The 22,500-nt window shown below is 49.9% G+C and overlaps 1 pseudogene; it reads right to left on the reverse strand.

Moving 5' to 3' along the window:
- Positions 1-7,761: 7,761 nt before the first annotated feature.
- On the reverse strand, positions 7,762-22,082 carry LOC124023360 (annotated as a pseudogene).
- Between the last annotated feature and the right edge of the window lie 418 nt (positions 22,083-22,500).

Raw genomic sequence — 22,500 nt, forward strand, 5'->3', positions numbered from 1 at the left:
AGCGGTCTAAAAGGCACTGCATCGCAGTGCTAGGGGGTCACTACAGACCTGGGTTCCATCCCGGGCTGTATCACAACCGGCCGTGACGGAGTCCCATAGGGCGGTGCACAATTGGCCGAGCGTTGTCCGGATTAGGAGAGTGTTTGGCTGGGGTAAGAGAGGGTTTGGCTGGGGTAGGATAGGGTTTGGCTGGGGTAGGAGAGTGTTTGGCTGGGGTAGGAGAGGGTTTGGCTGGGGTAGGAGAGGGTTTGGCTGGGGTAGGAGAGGGTTTGGCTGGGGTAGGATAGGGTTTGGCTGGGGTAGGAGAGTGTTTGGCTGGGGTAGGAGAGGGTTTGGCTGGGGTAGGAGAGTGTTTGGCTGGGGTAGGAGAGTGTTTGGCTGGGGTAGGAGAGGGTTTGGCTGGGGTAGAAGAGGGTTTGGCTGGGGTAGGAGAGGGTTTGGCTGGGGTAGGAGAGTGTTTGGCTGGGGTAAGAGAGCGTTTGGCTGGGGTAGGAGAGGGTTAGGCTGGGGTATGAGAGTGTTTGGCTGGGGTAGGAGAGTGTTTGGCTGGGGTAGGAGAGGGTTTGGCTGGGGTAGGAGAGTGTTTGGCTGGGGTAGGAGAGTGTTTGGCTGGGGTAGGAGAGTGTTTGGCTGGGGTAGGGGAGGGTTTGGCTGGGGTAGGAGAGGGTTTGGCTGGGGTAGGAGAGTGTTTGGCTGGGGTAGGAGAGGGTTTGGCTGGGGTAGGGAGGGTTTGGCTGGGGTAGGAGAGTGTTTGGCTGGGGTAGGAGAGGGTTTGGCTGGGGTAGGAGAGGGTTTGGCTGGGGTAGGAGAGTGTTTGGCTGGGGTAGGAGAGTGTTTGGCTGGGGTAGAAGAGTGTTTGGCTGGGATAGGAGAGGGTTTGGCTGGATTAGGAGAGGGTTTGGCTGGATTAGGAGAGTGTTTGGCTGGGGTAGGAGAGGGTTTGGCTGGGGTAGGAGAGTGTTTGGCTGGGGTAGGAGAGGGTTTGGCTGGATTAGGAGAGTGTTTGGCTGGATTAGGAGAGTGTTTGGCTGGGGTAGGAGAGGGTTTGGCTGGGGTAGGAGAGGGTTTGGCTGGGGTAGGAGAGTGTTTGTCTGGGGTAGGCCGTCATTGTAAATGCCACTTCCATTCATGGTTATGTGATATGTTGTGTCTCATGTATGTGTAACTACAGTATACACTAAATGACCAAAAGTATGTGGACATCTCATTCCACAATCATGGGCATTTTTTATTATTTTTATTTTTACCTTTATTTAACCAGGAAAGTCAGTTAAGAACATATTCTTATTTTCAATGACGGCCTGGGAACAGTGGGTTAACTGCCTGTTCAGGGGCAGAACGACAGATTTGTACCTTGTCAGCTCGGGGGTTTGAACTCACAACCTTCCGGTTACTAGTCCAATGCTCTGCCTGTTCAGGGGCAGAACGACAGATTTGTACCTTGTCAGCTCGGGGGTTTGAACTCACAACCTTCCGGTTACTAGTCCAATGCTCTAACCACTAGGCTACGCTGCCGCCCCAATTAATATGGAGTTGTTCCCCCCTTTTGCTGCTATAACAGCCTCCACTCTTCTGGGAAGAATTTCCACTAGATGTTGGAACATTGCTGGTCGGACACTGATTTTGTGCGGTTAGGCCTCCCCAGACCATTATTCCTCCTCCACCAAACTTTACAGTTGGCACTATGCATTGATGCAGGTAGCGTTCTCCTGGCATCCAGCAAACCCAGATTGGTCCGTCGAACTGCCAGATGGTTCACTCCAGAGAAGGCGTTTCCACTGCTCCAGAACCCAATGGCGCTGAGCTTTACACCACTCCAGCCAACGCGTGGCATTGTGCATGGGGATCTTAGGCTTGTGTGCGGCTGCTCGGCCATGGAAACCCATTTCATGAAGCTCCCGATGAACAGTTCTTGTGCTGATGTTGCTTCCAGAGGCAGTTTTGAACTCGGTAGTGAATATTGCAACCGAGGACAGACAATTTTTACGTGCGACGCACTTCCCGTGTCCCGTTCTGTGGGCGTGTGAGGTCATCCACTTCATGGCTGAGCTGTTGTCCCGTTCTGTGAGCGTGAGGTCATCCACTTCATGGCTGAGCTGTTGTCCCGTTCTGTGGGCGTGTGAGGTCATCCACTTCATGGCTGAGCTGTTGTCCCGTTCTGTGAGCGTGAGGTCATCCACTTCATGGCTGAGCTGTTGTCCCGTTCTGTGGGCGTGTGAGGTCATCCACTTCATGGCTGAGCTGTTGTACCTCTGTGAGCGTGAGGTCATCCACTTCATGGCTGAGCTGTTGTCCCGTTCTGTGAGCGTGTGAGGTCATCCACTTCATGGCTGAGCTGTCCCGTTCTGTGGGCGTGTGAGGTCACCCACTCATTTTGAGCTGTTGTTCCCGTTCTGTGAGCGTGTGAGGTCATCCACTTCATGGCTGAGCTGTTGTTCCGTTCTGTGAGCCCACTTCACAATGACAGCACTTACAGCTGGGCCAGCTCGAGCAGGGCAGACATTTTACAAACTCATGTGGTGTACACTCACAACACAGCAGAGAAAGTGTGTGTGTGTGTGTGTGAGGGGGAGACATTCCAAACATTGCAGTTCTTCCAGAGGGAAATGTGACCCCCACTGACACTGAGGTCATCCCTCCATCTTTCCTTCTCCCCCTCCATCCTTCTCTACCTCCATCTTTCCCTTCTCTACCTCCATCCTTCTCTACCTCCATCTTTCCTTCTCCTCCATCCTTCTCTACCTCCCTCCATCCTTCTCTACCTCCATCTTTCCTTCTCTACCTCCCTCCATCAATCTACCTCCATCTTTCCTTCTCTACCTCCTCCATCCTTCTCTACCTCCATCTTTCCTTCTCTACCTCCCCTCCATCCTTCTCTACCTCCATCCTTCTCTACCTCCATCTTTCCTTTCTACCTCCCTCCATCCTTCTCTACCTCCATCTTTCCTTCTCTACCTCCCTCCATCCTTCTCTACCTCCATCCTTCTCTACCTCCATCTTTCCTTTCTACCCCCTCCATCCTTCTACCTCCATCCTTCTCTACCTCCATCTCTCCTTCTCTCCCTCCATCCTTCTCTCCTTCCATCTTTCCTTCTCTACCTCCATCCATCCTTCTACCTCCCTCCATCCTTCTCTACCTCCATCTTTCCTTCTCTACCTCCCTCCATCCTTCTCTCCTTCCATCTTTCCTTCATCTCTACCTCCCTCCATCCTTCTCTACCTCCCCTCCATCCTTTCTACCTCCATCTTTCCTTCTACCTCCCTCCATCCTTCTCTACCTCCATCCTTCTCTCCTTCCATCTTTCCTTCTCTCCCTCCATCCATCCTTCTCTACCTCCATCCTTCTCTCCTTCTCTACCTCCATCATTCCTTCTCTCCCTCCATCTTTCCTTCTCTCCCTCCATCCATCCTTCTCTACCTCCCTCCATCCTTCTCTCCTTCTCTACCTCCATCTTTCCTTCTCTACCTCCCTCCATCCTTCTCTACCTCCATCTTTCCTCTCTACCTCCCTCCATCCTTCTCTACCTCCATCTTTCCTTCTCTACCTCCCTCCATCCTTCTCTACCTCCCTCCATCCTTCTCTACCTCCATCTTTCCTTCTCTACCTCCCTCCATCCTTCTCTACCTCCATCTTTCCTTCTCTACCTCCCTCCATCCTTCTCTACCTCCATCCTTCTCTACCTCCATCTTTCCTTTCTACCTCCCTCCATCCTTCTCTACCTCCATCCTTTCTACCTCCATCTCTCCTTCTCTCCCTCCATCCTTCTCTCCTTCCATCTTTCCTTCTCTACCTCCATCCATCCTTCTCTACCTCCATCTCCATCCTTCTCTACCTCCATCTTCCTTCTACCTCCCTCCATCCTTCTCTCCTTCCATTCTTTCCTTCTCTACCTCCCTCCATCCTTCTCTACCTCCCTCCATCCTTCTCTACCTCCATCTTTCCTTCTCTACCTCCCTCCATCCTTCTCTACCTCCTCCATCCTTCTCTACCTCCATCCTTCTCTCCTTCCATCTTTCCTTCTCTCCTCCATCCATCCTTCTCTACCTCCATCCTTCTCTCCTTCTCTACCTCCATCATTCCTTCTCTCCCTCCATCTTTCCTTCTCCCTCCATCCATCCTTCTCTACCTCCCTCCATCCTTCTCTCCTTCTCTACCTCCATCATTCCTTCTCTCCTCCATCCATCCTTCTCTACCTCCCTCCATCCTTCTCTCCTTCTCTACCTCCATCATTCCTTCTCTCCCTCCATCTTTCCTTCTCTACCTCCATCCATCCTTCTCTCCCACCATTTTTCCTTCTGCTCCATCCTCTCTCTCCATCCATCTTTCCATCTCTTTCCTTCTCTACCTCCATCCTTCTCTCCCTCCATCCTTCTCTCCCTCCATCCTTCTACCTCCATCCTTCTCTACCTCCATCTTTCCATCTTTCCTTCTCTACCTCCATCCTTCTCTACCTCCATCCTTCTCTCCTCCATCCTTCTACCTCCATCCTTCTACCTCATCCTTCTACCTCCATCCTTCTCTACCTCCATCTTTCCATCTTTTCCTTCTACCTCCCCTCCATCCATCCTTTCTACCTCCCTCCATCCTCTCTCCTTCTCTCCCTCCATCCTTCTCTCCCTCCATCCTTCTCTCCCTCCATCCTTCTCTCCCTCCATCCTTCTCTCCTCCATCCTTCTCTACCTCCATTTTTCCTTCTCCCCCTCCATCCTTCTCTACCTTCATCTTTCCTTCTCTCCCTCCATCTTTCCATCCTTCTCTACCTCCATCTTTCCATCCTTCTCTACCTTCATCTTTCCTTCTCTACCTCCATCTTTCCATCCTTCTCTCTCCCCCCTCCATTTTTCCTTCTGTACCTCCATCTTTCCTTCTCTCCCTCCATCCTTCTCTCCTTCCATCTTTCCTTCTCTCCCTCCATCCTTCTCTCCCTCCATCCATCCTTCTATCCCCTCCATCCTTCTCTACCTCCATCTTTCCTTCCCCTCCATCCTTCTCTACCTTCATCTTTCCTTCTCTCCCCTCCATCTTTCCATCCTTCTCTACCTCCATCTTTCCATCCTTCTCTACCTTCATCTTTCCTTCTCTACCTCCATCTTTCCATCCTTCTCTCTCCCTCCATTTTTCCTTCTGTACCTCCATTTTCCTCTTCCATCCTTCTCTACCTTCATCTTTCCTTCTCTTCTCTCCATCTTTCCATCCTTCTCTACCTCCATCTTTCCATCCTTCTCTACCTTCATCTTTCCTTCTCTACCTCCATCTTTCCATCCTTCTCTCTCTCCTCCATTTTTCCTTCTGTACCTCCATCTTTCCTTCTCCCCTCCATCCTTCTCTACCTTCATCTTTCCTTCTCTCCCTCCATCTTTCCATCCTTCTCTACCTCCATCTTTCCATCCCTCTACCTTCATCTTTCCTTCTCTCCCTCCATCCTTCTCTCCTTCCATCTTTCCTTCTCTCCCTCCATCCATCCTTCTCTACCTCCTTTCTCCATCCTTCTCTCCTTCTCTACCTCCATCTTTCCTTCTCTCCTCCATCCTTCTCTACTTCCATCTTTCCATCCTTCTCTACCTCCATCCCTCCCTCCATTCCTCCCTACCTCCATCCTTCCCCTCCTCCACCACTCTGTCCAACCTGTGTGTGTCTTTCAGAGGGGATAGCCCAAATGCACATTTTCATTGGACATTTGTGAACATTGACAATGAATTAATCTGTAACAGACATGCACACACATACTCGCACTAGTGGGGTTGTTGAAGTGGTTTTGGCCGAAGGTGTCGGAAAATAAATAAAATGGATCATAAAAGTCTGCCTCTACTCTCTCCCCTTTACTGTGATAGTACACACACACACACACACACACACACACACACACACACACACACACACACACACACACACACACACACACACACACACACACACACACACACACGCACGCACACACAGACACGCACACGCACACACAGACACACACACACACAGACACACACACACACACACACGCAGACACAGACACACACACACAGACACAGACACACACGCAGACACAGACACACACACACACACACACACACACACACACACACATGAGGATACTTCAAAACAGTACCTTATAAACACTGCTGATAAATCCAATGTGACACAGACATCTAGACACAGTAAAGTAGAGACTTGTTCCAGGAAGATAGTTTATTCCCTAGAACAGAGAGCCAGAGTGCTATTGTACTTTTAACACAGTCACAGACACATCTAGACACAGTAAAAGTAGAGACTTGTTCCAGGAAGATAGTTTATTCCCTAGAACAGAGAGCCAGAGTGCTATTGTACTTTAACACAGTCACAGACACATCTAGACACAGTAAAAGTAGAGACTTGTTCCAGGAAGATAGTTTATTCCCTAGAACAGAGAGCCAGAGTGCTATTGTACTTTAACACAGTCACAGACACATCTAGACACAGTAAAGTAGAGACTTGTTCCAGGAAGATAGTTTATTCCCTAGAACAGAGAGCCAGAGTGCTATTGTACTTTAACACAGTCACAGACACATCTAGACACAGTAAAGTAGAGACTTGTTCCAGGAAGATAGTTTATTCCCTAGAACAGAGAGCCAGAGTGCTATTGTACTTTAACACAGTCACAGACACACACGCTCACACACACACCTTCACACACACACCTACACACCTTCACACACACACCTTCGCACACACACACCTTCACACACACACCTTCACACACACCTTCACACACACACGTTCACGCACACACCTACACACCTTCACACACACACACACACACACACACACACACACACCTACACACACCTTCACACACACACCTACACACACCTTCACACACACATCTTCACACACACACCTTCACACACACATCTTCACACACACCTACACACACCTACACACACCTACACACACCTACACACACACACACACACACACACACACACACACACACACACACACACACACACACACACACACACACACACACACACACACACACACACCTTCACACACACACCTTCACACACACACACACTCATACACACCTTCACACACACACACACACACACCTACACGTTCACACATACAACTTCACACACACACACACACACACCTTCACACACACACTCACACACACACACCTTCACACACACACCTTCACACAAGCTAGTGCAGAACCACACATGCTAGCGCACACACACATTCACAGGCTAGTACATACACGTTCACACACTCCCTAGCACGCACACACAAACACACACAAGAGTACGCTAAGACACACACGAACACGCTAAGACACACACTGTGCAGGAACCCATAATACACTTCGGTCAGAAGACAACCTCTAAACTGTAAACATAAAGCTTTTCACTAAACAAACTTTCATTACAACAATGATCATATTTACATCTATTTCCAACACACACACACACACACAGACACACACACACACACACACACACACACACACACACACACACACACACACACACACACACACACACACACACACACACACACACACACACACACACACACACAGACACACACACACACACACCAGCGTCTTAAGACATTCTATGATGACAGATGGCTTTAGAACTGTTCAGACACAGGCCAACAATCCTTGCTGCTAGGCAACTGTAAGAGCTTCAGCCAATCGGTTAGCAGGGCTTGGGACCACGTCCAATCACCTCTCAGGCATATCAAGATTCCGCCCTTACGACCTCCCTCCTCTGATTGGATCAGGCCCTGTCAGTCCAGCCAGCGACCCAGCCCTCTCTCTGATATGTCCCTGATTCGCAGAGTTTGTTTCCCAATCCTGTTCCCTGATTGGTTGTCACTTGGGCGGAAGGGGCGTGCCTCAGGGCTGTGTCCATGTCCATGTGACAGGGGGTTCCTGTCTCCAGGGCGGTCCGGTAGAGCTTCAGAAAGTGGCGGTAGTGCGGGGAGCAGCCAAGCCACGCTCTCCGAACCGCACTGCCCCCATGAACAGGAAGTCCCCTTCTCCCTCGGCTGCAGCCGGCACCGCAGGGGCGTGTTCAGACGTCCGGACCACCCCTTTCCTCTGGCTCCGTCCCAAAGAGAACACTCCGCTCTTCTGATGGAACAGGCGGCTTAGCGTCACGGCAACGGAGGAGTGGTCTGATGACGAGGGCGTGTCAACGCCACGGATACTGCTACGACCCACTGGAGAGAAAAGAGGGAGGGAGAGAGATATGGGGAGGGAGAGAGAGAGAGAGAGATATGGGGAGAGGGAGGAGAGATATGGGGAGGAGAGGGAGGAGAGCGATATGGGAGGAGAGAGATATGGGGAGGAGAGGGAGGATGGGGAGGAGAGGGAGGAGAGAGATATGGGGAGGAGAGAGATATGGGGAGGAGAGAGGAGGAGAGATATGTGGGGAGGAGAGGGAGGAGAGATATGGGGAGGAGAGGGAGGAGAGATATGGGGAGGAGAGGGAGGAGAGATATGGGGAGGAGAGGGAGGAGAGATATGGGGGGGAGAGGAAGGAGAGATATGGGGAGGAGAGGGAGGAGAGAGATATGGGGAGGAGAGAGATATGGGGAGGAGGAGAGGAGAGAGACATATGGGAAGGAGAGGGAGGAGAGATGGGGAGGAGAGAGGGAGGAGAGATATGGGGAGGAGAGGGAGGAGAGAGATATGGGGAGGAGAGGGGAGAGATATGGGGAGGAGAGGGAGGAGAGAGATATGGGGGGAGAGAGAGGAGGAGATATGGGGAGGAGAGGGAGGAGAGATATGGGGAGAGAGGAGAGATATTGGGAGGAGAGGGGGAGGAGATATTGGGAGGAGAGGGGGGAGAGATATGGGGAGGAGAGGGAGGAGAGATATGGGGAGGAGAGGGAGGAGAGAGATATGGGGAGAGAGGGGGAGATATGGGGAGGGAGGGAGGAGATATATGGGGAGGAGAGGGAGGAGAGATATGGGGAGGAGAGGAGGAGAGATATGGGGAGGAGATGGGGAGGAGATATGGGGATGAGAGATATGGGGAGGAGAGAGAGGAGAGAGACATATGGGGAGGAGAGGGGGGAGAGATATGGGGAGGAGAGGGAGGGAGAGATGGGGAGGAGAGGGGGAGGAGATATGGGGAGGAGAGGGATATGGGGAGGAGAGGGAGGAGGAGAGATATGGGGAGGAGAGAGAGGAGAGAGATATGGGGAGGAGAGGGAGGAGAGATATGGGGAGGAGAGGGAGAGAGAGATATTGGGGGAGGGGAGAGAGATATTGGGAGGAGAGGGGGAGAGAGATATGGGGAGGGAGAGAGATATGGGGAGGAGAGGAGGAGAGAGATATGGAGAGGAGAGGGGGAGAGAGATATGGAGAGGAGAGGGAGGGGAGAGATATGGGGAGGAGAGAGAGGGAGGAGAGGGAGGGAGAGATATGGGGAGGAGAGGAGGGAGAGAGATATGGGGAGGAGAGGGAGGAGAGAAATATGGGAGGAGAGGGAGGAGAGATATGGGGAGGAGAGGGGGAGAGAGATATGGAGAGGAGAGGGGGAGAGGGAGGAAAGAGATATGGGGAGAGAGAGATATGGGGAGGAGAGGGAGGAGAGATATATGGGGAGGAGAGGGGGAGAGAGATATGGGGAGGAGAGGGAGGAGAGAAATATGGGGAGGAGAGGGGGAGAGAGATATGGGGAGGGAGGGGGAGAGGGAGGAGAGAGATATGGGGAGAGAGGAGAAGAGAGATATGGGGAGGAGAGAGGGAGAGAGATATGGGGGGAGAGGGGGAGAGGGAGGAGAGAGATATGGGGAGAGAGAGAGAGAAGAGAGATATGGGGAGGAGAGGGGGAGAGAGATATGGAGAGGAGAGGGGGAGAGAGATATGGAGAGGAGAGGGGGAGAGGGAGGAAAGAGATATGGGGAGGAGAGGGAGGAGAGATATATGGGGAGGAGAGGGGGGAGAGATATGGGGAGGAGAGGGGGAGAGAGATATGGGGAGGAGAGGGGGGAGAGGGAGGAGAGAGATATGGGGAGGAGAGAGAGAAGAGAGATATGGGGAGGAGAGAGGGAGAGAGATATGGGGAGGAGAGGGGGAGAGGGAGGGAGAGATATGGGGAGAGAGAGAGAAGAGAGATATGGGGAGGAGAGGGGGAGAGAGATATGGAGAGGAGAGGGGAGAGGGAGGAAAGAGATATGGGGAGGAGAGAGATATGGGGAGGAGAGGGAGGAGAGATGGGGGAGGAGAGGGGGAGAGAGATATGGGGAGGAGAGGGAGGAGAGAAATATGGGGAGGAGAGGGGGGAGAGAGATATGGGGAGGAGAGGGGGAGAGGGAGGAGAGAGATATGGGGAGGAGAGAGAGAAGAGAGATATATGGGGAGGAGAGAGGGAGAGAGAGGGGAAGAGAGAGTGATGAGAAGGGTTGTTCATGTCCTTTACAGCTGGTGCTGTTTGTGACTGTGTTCTAAATCAAATCAAATAACATTTGTCCCAGGCTTGGGAAACAACAGGTGGAGACTAACAGTGAAATGCTTACTGACGGGCCCTTCACAACAATGCAGAGAGAAACATTTTAAAGTAACAGAAAAATAACACAAGTAACTTGGCGATACACACGTTGTACCAGTACTGAGTCTATGATAACATGACTATACACACAGGATACCAGTACTGAGTCTATGATAACATGACTATACACACAGGGTACCAGTACTGAGTCTATGATAACATGACTATACACACAGGATACCAGTACTGAGTCTATGATAACATGACTATACACACAGGATACCAGTACTGAGTCTATGATAACATGACTATACACACAGGGTACCAGTACTGAGTCTATGATAACATGACTATACACACAGGGTACCAGTACTGAGTCTATGATGTGTATAGTCACCTGTGTGTGTGTATTGGTGTTGTGCGTAACCTGTGTGTGTTGTGTTGTTGTGCGTAACCTGTGTGTGTTGTGTTGTTGTGCGTAACCTGTGTGTGTTGTGTTGTTGTGCGTAACCTGTGTGTGTTGTGGTGGTGTGCGTAACCTGTGTCTGTTGTGGTGGTGTGCGTAACCTGTGTGTGTTGTGGTGGTGTGCGTAACCTGTGTGTGTTGTGGTGGTGTGCGTAACCTGTGTGTGTTGTGGTGGTGTGCGTAACCTGTGTGTGTTGTGGTGGTGTGCGTAACCTGTGTGTGTTGTGGTGGTGTGCGTAACCTGTGTGTGTTGTGGTGGTGTGCGTAACCTGTGTCTGTTGTGGTGTTGTGCGTAACCTGTGTGTGTGTGTGCGTAACCTTTGTGTGTTGTGGTGTTGTGCGTAACCTGTGTGTGTGTGTTGTGGTGTTGTGTGTGTGTGCTTACCAAAGTCGCTGGTACATACCGCCATCAGGATCTGGTCATCTGTGCAGGGTGTACAGGAGGCTGAGAGAGAGACATGAGACATGAGACACATCACATATACACCACCACACACCACCACACACCACCACCATACCCCACCACACACCACCACACACCCCACCACACCCCACCACCATACCCCACCATACACACCCCACCACCATATACCACCACACACCCCACCACCATACACCACCACACCCCACCACCATACACCCCCACACACCATACACCACCACACACACCACCACCATACACCACCACACACCCCACCACCACCACACCCCACATCCCACCATACACCGCCACACACCACCACTATACACCACACACCCCACACCACCACCATACACCACCACACCCCACCACCATACACCACACACCCCACACCACCACCATACACCACCACACCCCACCACCACCATACACCACCAGTCAAACGTTTTAGAACACCTACTCATTCAAAGGTTTTTCTTGATGTTTTACTATTTTCTCCATTGTAGAATAATAGTGAAGACATCAAAACTATGAAATAGCCTGGAGGTGTGTTGGGTCAAAACTATGAAATAGCCTGGAGGTGTGTTGGGTCAAAACTATGAAATAGCCTGGAGGTGTGTTGGGTCAAAACTATGAAATAGCCTGGAGGTGTGTTGGGTCAAAACTATGAAATAGCCTGGAGGTTTGTTGGGTCATTGACCTGTTGAAAACAAATGATAGTCCCACTAAGCCCAAACCAGATGGGATGGCGTAACGCTGCAGAATGCTGTGGTAGCCATGCTGGTTAAGTGTGCCTTGAATTCTAAATTAATCTCAGACAATGTCACCAGCAATATTCCGCCACACCATAACACCTCCTCCTCCATGCTTTACGGTGTGAAATACACAAACAGAGATCATCCATACACCCACACCATAACACCTCCTCCTCCATGCTTTACGGTGTGAAATACACAAACAGAGATCATCCATACACCCACACCATAACACCTCCTCCTCCATGCTTTACAGTGTGAAATACACAAACAGAGGTCATCCATACACCCACACCATAACACCTCCTCCTCCATGCTTTACGGTGTGAAATACACAAACAGAGATCATCCATACATCCACACCATAACACCTCCTCCTCCATGCTTTACGGTGTGAAATACACAAACAGAGATCATCCATACACCCACACCATAACACCTCCTCCTCCATGCTTTACGGTGTGAAATACACAAACAGAGATCATCCATACACCCACACCATAACACCTCCTCCTCCATGCTTTACGGTGTGAAATACACAAACAGAGATCATCCATACACCCACACCATAACACCTCCTCCTCCATGCTTTACGGTGTGAAATACACAAACAGAGATCATCCATACATCCACACAGCGTCTCACAAAGACACGGAGGTTGGAACCAAAAATCTCCAATTTAGACTCCAGACCAAAGGACACATTTCCACCGGTGTCTAATGTCCATTGCTCGTGTTTCTTGGCCCAAGCAAGTCTCTTCTTCTTATTGGGGTCCTTTAGTAGTGGTTTCTTTGCAGCAATTCAACCATGAAGGCCTGATTCATGTAGTCTCCGCTGAACAGTTGATGTTGTGATGTGTCTGTTACCTGAACTCTGTGAAGCATTTATTTGGGCTGCAATTTCTGAGGCTGGAAACTTTAATGAACTTATCCTCTGCAGCAGAGGTAACTCTGGGTCTTCCCTTCCTGTGGTGGTCCTCATGAGAGCCAGTTTCATCATAGTGCTTGATGGTTTTTGCAACTGCGCTTGAAGAAACGTTGAAAGCGAATTGACTGACCTTCATGTCTTAAAGTAATGATGGACTGTTGTCTCTCTTTGCTTATTTGAGCTGTCCTTGGACTTGGTCTTTTACCAAATAGGGCTATATTCTGTATAACCCCCTCCCCTGTCACAACTCAACGTTTCCTTCTGAAATGCTCTAAGAAGGAGAGAAATGATCTTTTAAAAAGGCACACCTGTTAATTGAAATGCATTCCAGGTGACTAACTCATTAAGCTGATTGAGAGAATGCCAAGAGTGTGCAAAGCTGTCATCAAGGCAAAGGGTGGCAATTTGAAAAATCTCAAATATAAAATATATTTTGATTCGTTTAACACTTTTTTGGTTACTGCATGATTCCATATAGAAAATAGTACAAATAAAGAAAAGCCCTTGAATTAGTAGGTTTTCTAAAACGGTTGACCGGTCATGTACAACACTAGCATCAGATATAAAGAAGACTTCTTTCCCTCCCCCATCCATCCCTCACTTCCTGAGAGAGGGGAGAGGTGTGAGAGGGGGAAGTCTGGTTCTCTCACCCCCTTGTTGTTCCCCCTAGCTCTATTTGGGGTAGAGAGGGAGGGGTGAGGCAAGAGAGGGGGAGGAATGAGGGATGAGGAGGAAGAGGGAGAGGAATGAGGGAGAAAGGGAGGAATGAGGAGGGAGAGAGGGAGGGGTGAGGAGGGAGGGATGAGGAGGGAGAGAGAGAGGGAGGGATGAGAGAGGGAGGGGTGAGGAGGGAGGGTGAGGAGGGAGAGAGAGAGGGAGGGATGAGAAGGGAGAGAGGGAGGGATGAGAAGGGGAGAGGGAGGGTGAGAAGGGAGAGAGGGAGGGGTGAGAAGGGAGAGAGGGAGGGGAGGAGGGAGAGAGGGAGGGATGAGAAGGGAGAGAGGGAGGGGTGAGAAGGGAGAGAGGGAGGGGTGAGGAGGGAGAGAGGGAGGGATGAGAAGGGAGAGAGGGAGGGATGAGAAGGTAGAGAGGGAGGGATGAGAAGGGAGAGGGAGGGATGAGAAGGGAGAGAGGGAGGGGTGAGAAGGGAGAGAGGGAGGGATGAGATGGATGTCTATGGGGGAGGGTACAAGATTAAGGATTTTCGTGTGTGTGTGTGTGTGTGTGTGTGTGTGTGTGTGTGTGTGTGTGTGTGTGTGTGTGTGTGTGTGTGTGTGTGTGTGTGTGTGTGTGTGTGTGTGTGTGTGTGTGTGTGTGTGTGTGTGTGTGTGTGTGTGTGTGTGTGTGAGAGAGAGTGAAACAACAGGTGGGAGAGGGTAGTCAGGGTGGTAACCTTTGACCCTGTCTGCCAGTAAAACAACTATTAAACACACACAGTCTTTCTCTTTGTCTGTCAATGGTTTTATGGTGCACACATACCTGTACTAGGCAGATACAAACATATCTCTCTCTTTCACCCTCCCTCCATACCTGTACTAGGCAGATACAAACCTTTCTCCCTCCGTCCATACCTGTACTAGGCAGTAGGCAGATACAAAACATATCTCTCTCTCTTTCACCCTCCCTCCATACCTGTACTAGGCAGATACAAACCTTTTCTCTCTCCATACCTGTACTAGGCAGATACAAACCTTTCTCTCTCTCCATACCTGTACTAGGCAGATACAAACCTTTCTCTCTCTCCATACCTGTAGGCAGATACAAACCTTTCTCTCTCCATACCTGTACCAGGCAGATACAAAACATATCTCTCTCTTTCACCCTCCCTCCATACCTGTACTAGGCAGATACAAACCTTTCTCTCTCTCCATACATGTACCAGGCAGATACAAAACATATCTCTCTCTCTCTTTCACCCTCCCTCCATACCTGTACTAGGCAGATACAAACCTTTCTCCCTCCGTCCATACCTGTACTAGGCAGATACAAACCTTTCTCTCTCTCCATACCTGTACTAGGCAGATACAAAACATATCTCTCTCTCTTTCACCCTCCCTCCATACCTGTACTAGGCAGATACAAACCTTTCTCTCTCTCCATACCTGTACTAGGCAGATACAAACCTTTCTCTCTCTCCATACCTGTACTAGGCAGATACAAACCTTTCTCTCTCTCCATACCTGTACTAGGCAGATACAAACCTTTCTCTCTCTCCATACCTGTACCAGGCAGATACAAAACATATCTCTCTCTCTCTTTCACCCTCCCTCCATACCTGTACTAGGCAGATACAAACCTTTTTCTCTCTCCATACATGTACCAGGCAGATACAAAACATATCTCTCTCCATACCTGTACTAGGCAGATACAAAACATATCTCTCTCTCTTTCACCCTCCCTCCATACCTGTACTAGGCAGATACAAACCTTTCTCTCTCTCCATACCTGTACTAGGCAGATCTTTCTCTCTCCATACCTGTTAGGCAGATACAAACCTTTCTCCTCTCCATACCTGTACTAGGCAGATACAAACCTTTCTCTCTCCATACCTGTACCAGGCAGATACAAAACATATCTCTCTCTCTCTTTCACCCTCCCTCCATACCTGTACTAGGCAGATACAAACCTTTCTCTCTCTACCAGGCAGATACAAAACATATCTCTCTCTCTCTTTCACCCTCCCTCCATACCTGTACTAGGCAGATACAAACCTTTCTCTCTCTCCATACCTGTACCAGGCAGATACAAAACATATCTCTCTCTTTCTCTTTCTCCCTCCTTCCATACCTGTACTAGGCAGATACAAACCTTTCTCTCTCTCCCGTTCTCCCTCCCTCCAACTCTCCCTCCCTCCATTCTCCATCTGACCAATCATATCCTCTCCCTGTCTTGCAGCAGACACCACCGATTGACAGCTGGATGATGATTGGCTGACCCCTGGGCTTGACCCCAGTGTGACCTGTTGATTAGCCTGCTTGTATTTATAAGTCAGAGAGGGAGACGAGAGAGAGAGGAGGGAGGGAGATGGGAGAGAGAGGAGGGAGGGAGATGGGAGAGAGAGGAGGGAGGGAGATGGGAGAGAGAGGAGGGAGGGAGATGGGAGAGAGAGGAGGGAGGGAGATGGGAGAGAGAGGAGGGAGGGAGATGGGAGAGAGAGGAGGGAGGGAGATGGGAGAGAGAGGAGGGAGGGAGATGGGAGAGAGAGGAGGGAGGGAGATGGGGTGAGAGGAGGGAGGGAGGGGATAGAGAGACGGGTGAGAAGCAGTAGAGGACAGCAGTAAGAGAGGGAGGGGGTGTCTGGTCCGGTCTGTCTCTTGAGTGACAGCAGGGCTGTGGATGTGTGGGTCTGGGCTAGACTGCTTTATTAGGCTAGACAGACAGACACCCTGTTTAACTCCTGTCATCTCCTGCCCCCCCCCACACACACACACATTTCTACCCCGGCCTCCCCTTCTTCAGCCATCACAAGACCTATTAAATGTGTCTAGGGGTCCGTTGAACCAGTGGTTCATTCTTCCTCCTCTCTCTGGACTCTGTCACTGACTCTGTCCATCTGTCATGTTACTTTGTACAGCCCTTGATCAGGGGAACGGGTTCTATCGCCTGGGTTCTACCATGGAATGTGTGTCTTACCAGGTCCAGTGTTTAGGTGTGTGTGTGTGTTGGTCTCTTACCAGGTCCAGTGTTCAGGTGTGTGTGTGTGTTGGTCTCTTACCAGGTCCAGTGTTCAGGTGTGTGTGTGTGTTGGTCTCTTACCAGTGTTCAGTGTTCAGGTGTGTGTGTGTGTTGGTCTCTTACCAGTGTTCAGTGTTCAGGTGTGTGTGTGTGTTGGTCTCTTACCAGTGTTCAGTGTTCAGGTGTGTGTGTGTGTTGGTCTCTTACCAGGTCCAGTGTTGAGGTGTGTGTGTGTGTTGGTCTCTTACCAGGTCCAGTGTTCAGGTGTGTGTGTGTGTCTCTTACCAGTGCCAGTGTTGAGGTGTGTGTGTGTGTCTCTTACCAGTGCCAGTGTTGAGGTGTGTGTGTGTGTCTCTTACCAGTGCCAGTGTTGAGGTGTGTGTGTGTGTCTCTTACCAGTGCCAGTGTTGAGGTGTGTGTGTGTGTGTGTGTGTGTGTGTGTGTGTGTGTGTGTGTGTGTGTGTGTGTGTGTGTGTGTGTGTGTGTGTGTGTGTGTGTGTGTGTGTGTGTGTGTGTGTGTGTGTGTGTGTGTGTGTGTCTCTTACCAGTGCCAGTGTTGAGGTGTGTGTGTGTGTGTTGGTCTCTTACCAGTGCCAGTGTTGAGGTGTGTGTGTGTGTGTTGGTCTCTTACCAGTGCCAGTGTTGAGGTGTGTGTGTGTGTGTGTGTGTTGGTCTCTTACCAGTGCCAGTGTTGAGGTGTGTGTGTGTGTTGGTCTCTTACCAGGTCCAGTGTTGAGGTGTGTGTGTGTTGGTCTCTTACCAGGTCCAGTGTTGAGGTGTGTGTGTGTTGGTCTCTTACCAGGTCCAGTGTTGAGGTGTGTGTGTGTTGGTCTCTTACCAGGTCCAGTGTTGAGGTGTGTGTGTGTTGGTCTCTTACCAGGTCCAGTGTTGAGGTGTGTGTGTGTGTGTGTGTGTGTGTGTGTGTGTGTGTGTGTGTGTGTGTGTGTGTGTGTGTGTGTGTGTGTGTGTGTGTGTGTGTGTGTGTGTGTGTGTGTGTGTGTGTGTGTGTGTGTGTGTGGTGGTCTTACCAGTGCCAGTGTTGAGGTGTGTGTGTGTCTTGGTCTCTTACCAGGTCCAGTGTTGAGGTGTGGGTACAGATGAGCTCCAGGTCCGTGGCTGGCCACCAGTTCATACTGAAACACTGTGATCCTCTTGCTGATGTCCTGCTGGCCCACTGCCTCTATGAACAGCGCCCCCTCTGTCAGGGAGAAACACTGCACCCTGCCATGCGCCTGGAAATATAACAAACATGATTAAATACGTACTGGTGTGATGACACTGAGATAATCATTTTCACATGAGTACTTTATGAACATATCAACAATTATATTTACAGTGGTTAAACTTAAGCATGTGTTTTCTGCCTATGTAACCTGCTCTGTGCTGTTCTCAGTCAGGTTACTGTGAAATATCTGTGCTGTTCTCAGTCAGGTTACTGTGAAATATCTGTGCTGTTCTCAGTCAGGTTACTGTGAAATATCTGTGCTGTTATCAGTCAGGTTACTGTGAAATATCTGTGCTGTTATCAGTCAGGTTACTGTGAAATATCTGTGCTGTTATCAGTCAGGTTACTGTGAAATATCTGTGCTGTTATCAGTCAGGTTACTGTGAAATATCTACTTCTGATGTAAAAAAGGGATTTATGAATAAACGTGACTGACCGACTGAATGACCGACCGACTGAATGACTGACCGACTGATTGACTGAATGACTGACCATCTACCTGTTCTGTCTCAGACATCAGCAGGCGGAGCTGTCCAGCTCTCTCCAGGTAGAGGTGTGATCCGCGGAGTCTGTCTGGGGCTTGATGCAGGCGTGCAGGCGGGGGAAGCCCCAGACGTGGGCTCCGTGTTGGGCCGCAGGTTGACGATGAGGGCCCCAGTAGGATAGAGCCACTCTAGACTGCCCTGGGAGCAACGCAGGTATACCTGCTCCACATCACGGGAGTGAGACTCATGGGTCAGACCACTGGGAGAGGAGAGAGGGAGAGAGAGAGGGAAGGTGAGAGGGAGAGAGGGAGGAGGAGAGAGGGAGGAGGAGAGAGGGAGAGAGGGAGGAGGAGAGGGAGAGAGGGAGGAGGAGAGAGGGAGAGAGGGAGGAGGAGAGGTTATGATGATGAGGGGGAGGAGGAGAGGTTATGATGATGAGGGAGGGGAGGTATATGATGATGAGGGAGGGGGAGAGGTTATGATGATGAGGAGGAGGAGAGGTTATGATGATGAGGGAGGGGGGAGAGGTTAGGATGATGGGGAGGGAGAGGTTATGATGATGAGGAGGGGAGAGGTTATGATGATGAGGAGGGAGGAGAGGTTATGATGATGAGGAGGGGGAGAGGTTATGATGATGAGGGAGGGGGAGAGGTTAGGATGATGGGGGAGGAGAGGTTATGATGATGGGGGAGGAGAGGTTATGATGATGAGGGAGGAGAGGTTATGATGATGAGGGATGATGGGGGAGAGGTTAGGATGATGGGGGAGGAGAGGTTATGATGATGAGGGAGGTTAGGATGAGGAGAGGTTATGATGATGAGGGAGGAGGAGAGGTTATGATGATGAGGGAGGGGGAGAGGTTATGATGATGAGGGAGATGATGAGGGAGAGGTTATGATGATGAGGGAGGAGGAGGAGAGGTTAGGATGATGGGGAGGAGAGGTTATGATGATGGGGAGGAGAGGTTATGATGATGGGGAGTTATGATGATGGGGAGGAGAGGTTATGATGATGGGGGAGGAGAGGTTATGATGATGAGGGAGGAGAGGTTATGATGATGAGGGAGGAGAGGTTATGATGATGAGGGAGGAGAGGTTATGATGATGAGGGAGGAGAGGTTATGATGATGAGGGAGGAGAGGTTATGATGATGAGGAGGAGAGGTTATGATGATGAGGAGGGGGAGAGGTTATGATGATGGGGGAGGAGAGGTTATGATGATGAGGAGGAGAGTTTATGATGATGAGGAGGAGAGGTTATGATGATGAGGAGGAGAGGTTATGATGATGAGGGAGGAGGAGAGGGTAGAGGGGGATAGAAGAGGTTAGGAAACTTGTTATGAATATATTTGATGTTTGAGGAAGCAATGTTGTTGGTCATAAACATGAACACAACAAACATATTTAACAGTTAACTTCCTATGCATGATACCTTATCACTTAGTTAAGAGGTCGTTTAAAGAGCAACTTGATTACAGCATGAGTCTCTCTCTCTATAAACTGTGACCCGATGTGACCAATACCCGGAGCGCAGGGGAGGGAGGATGTGGTCGGTTATCTGGGATGCGCGCACTTTAAGATCAGTAAAGATAAACACTTTAAGATCAGTAAAAGATAAACACTTTAAGATCAGTAAAAGATAAACACTTTAAGATCAGTAAAAGATAAACACTTTAAGATCAGTAAAAGATAAAGTAAGAAAAGATAAACACTTTAAGATCAGTAAAAGATAAACACTTTAAGATCAGTAAAAGATAAACGTGTTCGAAGTTGATATCTTCAAATGAAAACCGCACCGCGGCGCGGCAACATTACAGGAGTGGCTGCGCACTCACTATCTGGAGGGTGCCATGCTATATACAATAGCCTAGAACACAGTTTTATGAGTATGTGAAAGGTAAGGTATGAACTCAACACGAGATGTAGCGCTGAAAACCTATTATGTCCCCTCTGACGGCTCCACGGTCCAAGCGCCCAACCCAAGCTCTCCTTTTCCCTCTGGTGGCTCCACGGTCCAAGCGCCCAACCCAAGCTCTCCTTTTGGCGCACGCACGGAGATTTGGTATATTGAACTGGAACATTTCAAAATATGTTATCGTGTTTTCTTTGAATATTATGGCACGCCGCCAATTGGAGCTCACATCGCTATAGGCTACAGGACAGGAGAAACAAACACGTTCCCTATGCAAATCCATCAGGCCTAAACTGCATAACGCATGTATAAACACAATCTCATTGTATAAGGAAGGACGTCTCCCTCCTCCTCCCTCCCTCCCTCCCTCCCCTCCCCCTCCCTCCCTCCCTCCCTCCCTCCCTCCCTCCCTCCCTCCCTCACTCTCACAGAGGCTGGGGGTGTCAAGGGGTTCACCCCCCGGGGTTCACCCCCCTTCCCCCGTTTATTGCAAAAACATATGAAATGCATCAGACTTAATCTATCCAACCTGTTTGCACCTACACATATGCTGTGGTCTCGCTGTTCAGGACATTATTGCGCAACATCTGGAAGTGCAGGGAGGAAACGAGGGTTTCCATAACATCTACCGTTGTTGGACTGACTGTATCAGCCTGTTATACTGGTTCCTAGCAACACTGCCATAGACTATTACCCAACACTCCTTTAACCACTCGGCAACAGGATTGTAGGCTTATAGTCTACATCCTATAAGGGTTAATAAAACGTGTCGAATAACACACATGCAATAATAAACGTATAGCCTACCTTCCTCTCCAGCTGCACTGGTCGCTGGTGTACTGCGCCGAGGCGACCCTACAGAGAAACACAGCCGCTACCCAGTGCGCTAAACCTGGCCACAGCATGGTTGACCAACCGCTCCTCCGCCCCAGTATGGTCAGACCACGTCCCGCCTTTCAGTAACCACAAAAATCCACCAATAAATCCTGCAAGTGACTATTTATTCACATCGTGGTCTCTGGAAAGAAGGTTACGGGTCCATCAGAATCAACAGTTCTGTTTTGTACCGTAAAAGTTCAGTTTCATTTCGACAGGATGGATTATCCGTGTAAAACCGTTGGGAGCCTCCGGCAGTAGACTGGTGACTAACAGACAGGAGGAAGTCCTGACATTAATAACGAACTTCTGCTGCTGCCTGGGCTCCAGCTCCGCACACGTCACCCCGCCCAGACTCGTGCCAGCAGCTGACTCCTCCGCTTGAGTGACACGCTCCAAACCACGCCCCGAGCGGACGAACTTCTCCGTCTCTCGCTCAGTGTGAATGTGTGTGTGTGCGTCTTAACGCGGACATGCACGGATTCTCTTGGCGCCACATCCAGATAGCTCTTATAAATATTAGTACGGCAGCACGCGCAGGTCTGAAAATAGCCTACATCAGCGTCGTGTTGCAGAGCAGTAAATATCCACTCACTCACACACAAATATGCACACGCACAAATTCAAAACACCTTCACACAGCCCCCGCGGGTGAGAAACAGTAACCACTTGCACCGATATATTAGAGTAATACAGATCAATAAACTCGTGTGTAATTGCCTACAATGTGTATCTTAATTAAACGGTTTTGAGATAATATAGCTCATACGTGTAAGAAGCGTCTGCTTTATTTGTTTGTATACTAAATAGCCGATTAGTAATAGACATAGGACTAGATTGGAGGGCCCTGAAGTCTATATTCTGAAACCAATGAGCGAAGCAGATTCCTGTGCTCTCCATCTGTTCTGACCCGACAGCTAGTCACACTAAACGCCCCCTTGGTTCTGGGGCGCTTTTCCCGTGAGAAAACAGTCAGAACGTCAACCGTGTAACCGACTTGTCACATTCCCTCCCCTGACAGCTTCAGAAATGTAACACATTTAGAGAAATATCAACATGTACCACACACACACACACACACACACACACACACACACACACACACACACACACACACACACACACACACACACACACACACACACACACACACACACACACACACACACACACACACACACACACACACACACACACACACACACACGTTATTATCTCTAACTCTATAGAAAGGTTTTAACCATGTATAATAAATATATAGTCTGTGATCTATTA

Source organism: Oncorhynchus gorbuscha, unplaced genomic scaffold (assembly GCF_021184085.1).
Source record: "Oncorhynchus gorbuscha isolate QuinsamMale2020 ecotype Even-year unplaced genomic scaffold, OgorEven_v1.0 Un_scaffold_1611, whole genome shotgun sequence".
NCBI classification, from domain to species: Eukaryota; Metazoa; Chordata; class Actinopteri; order Salmoniformes; family Salmonidae; genus Oncorhynchus; species Oncorhynchus gorbuscha.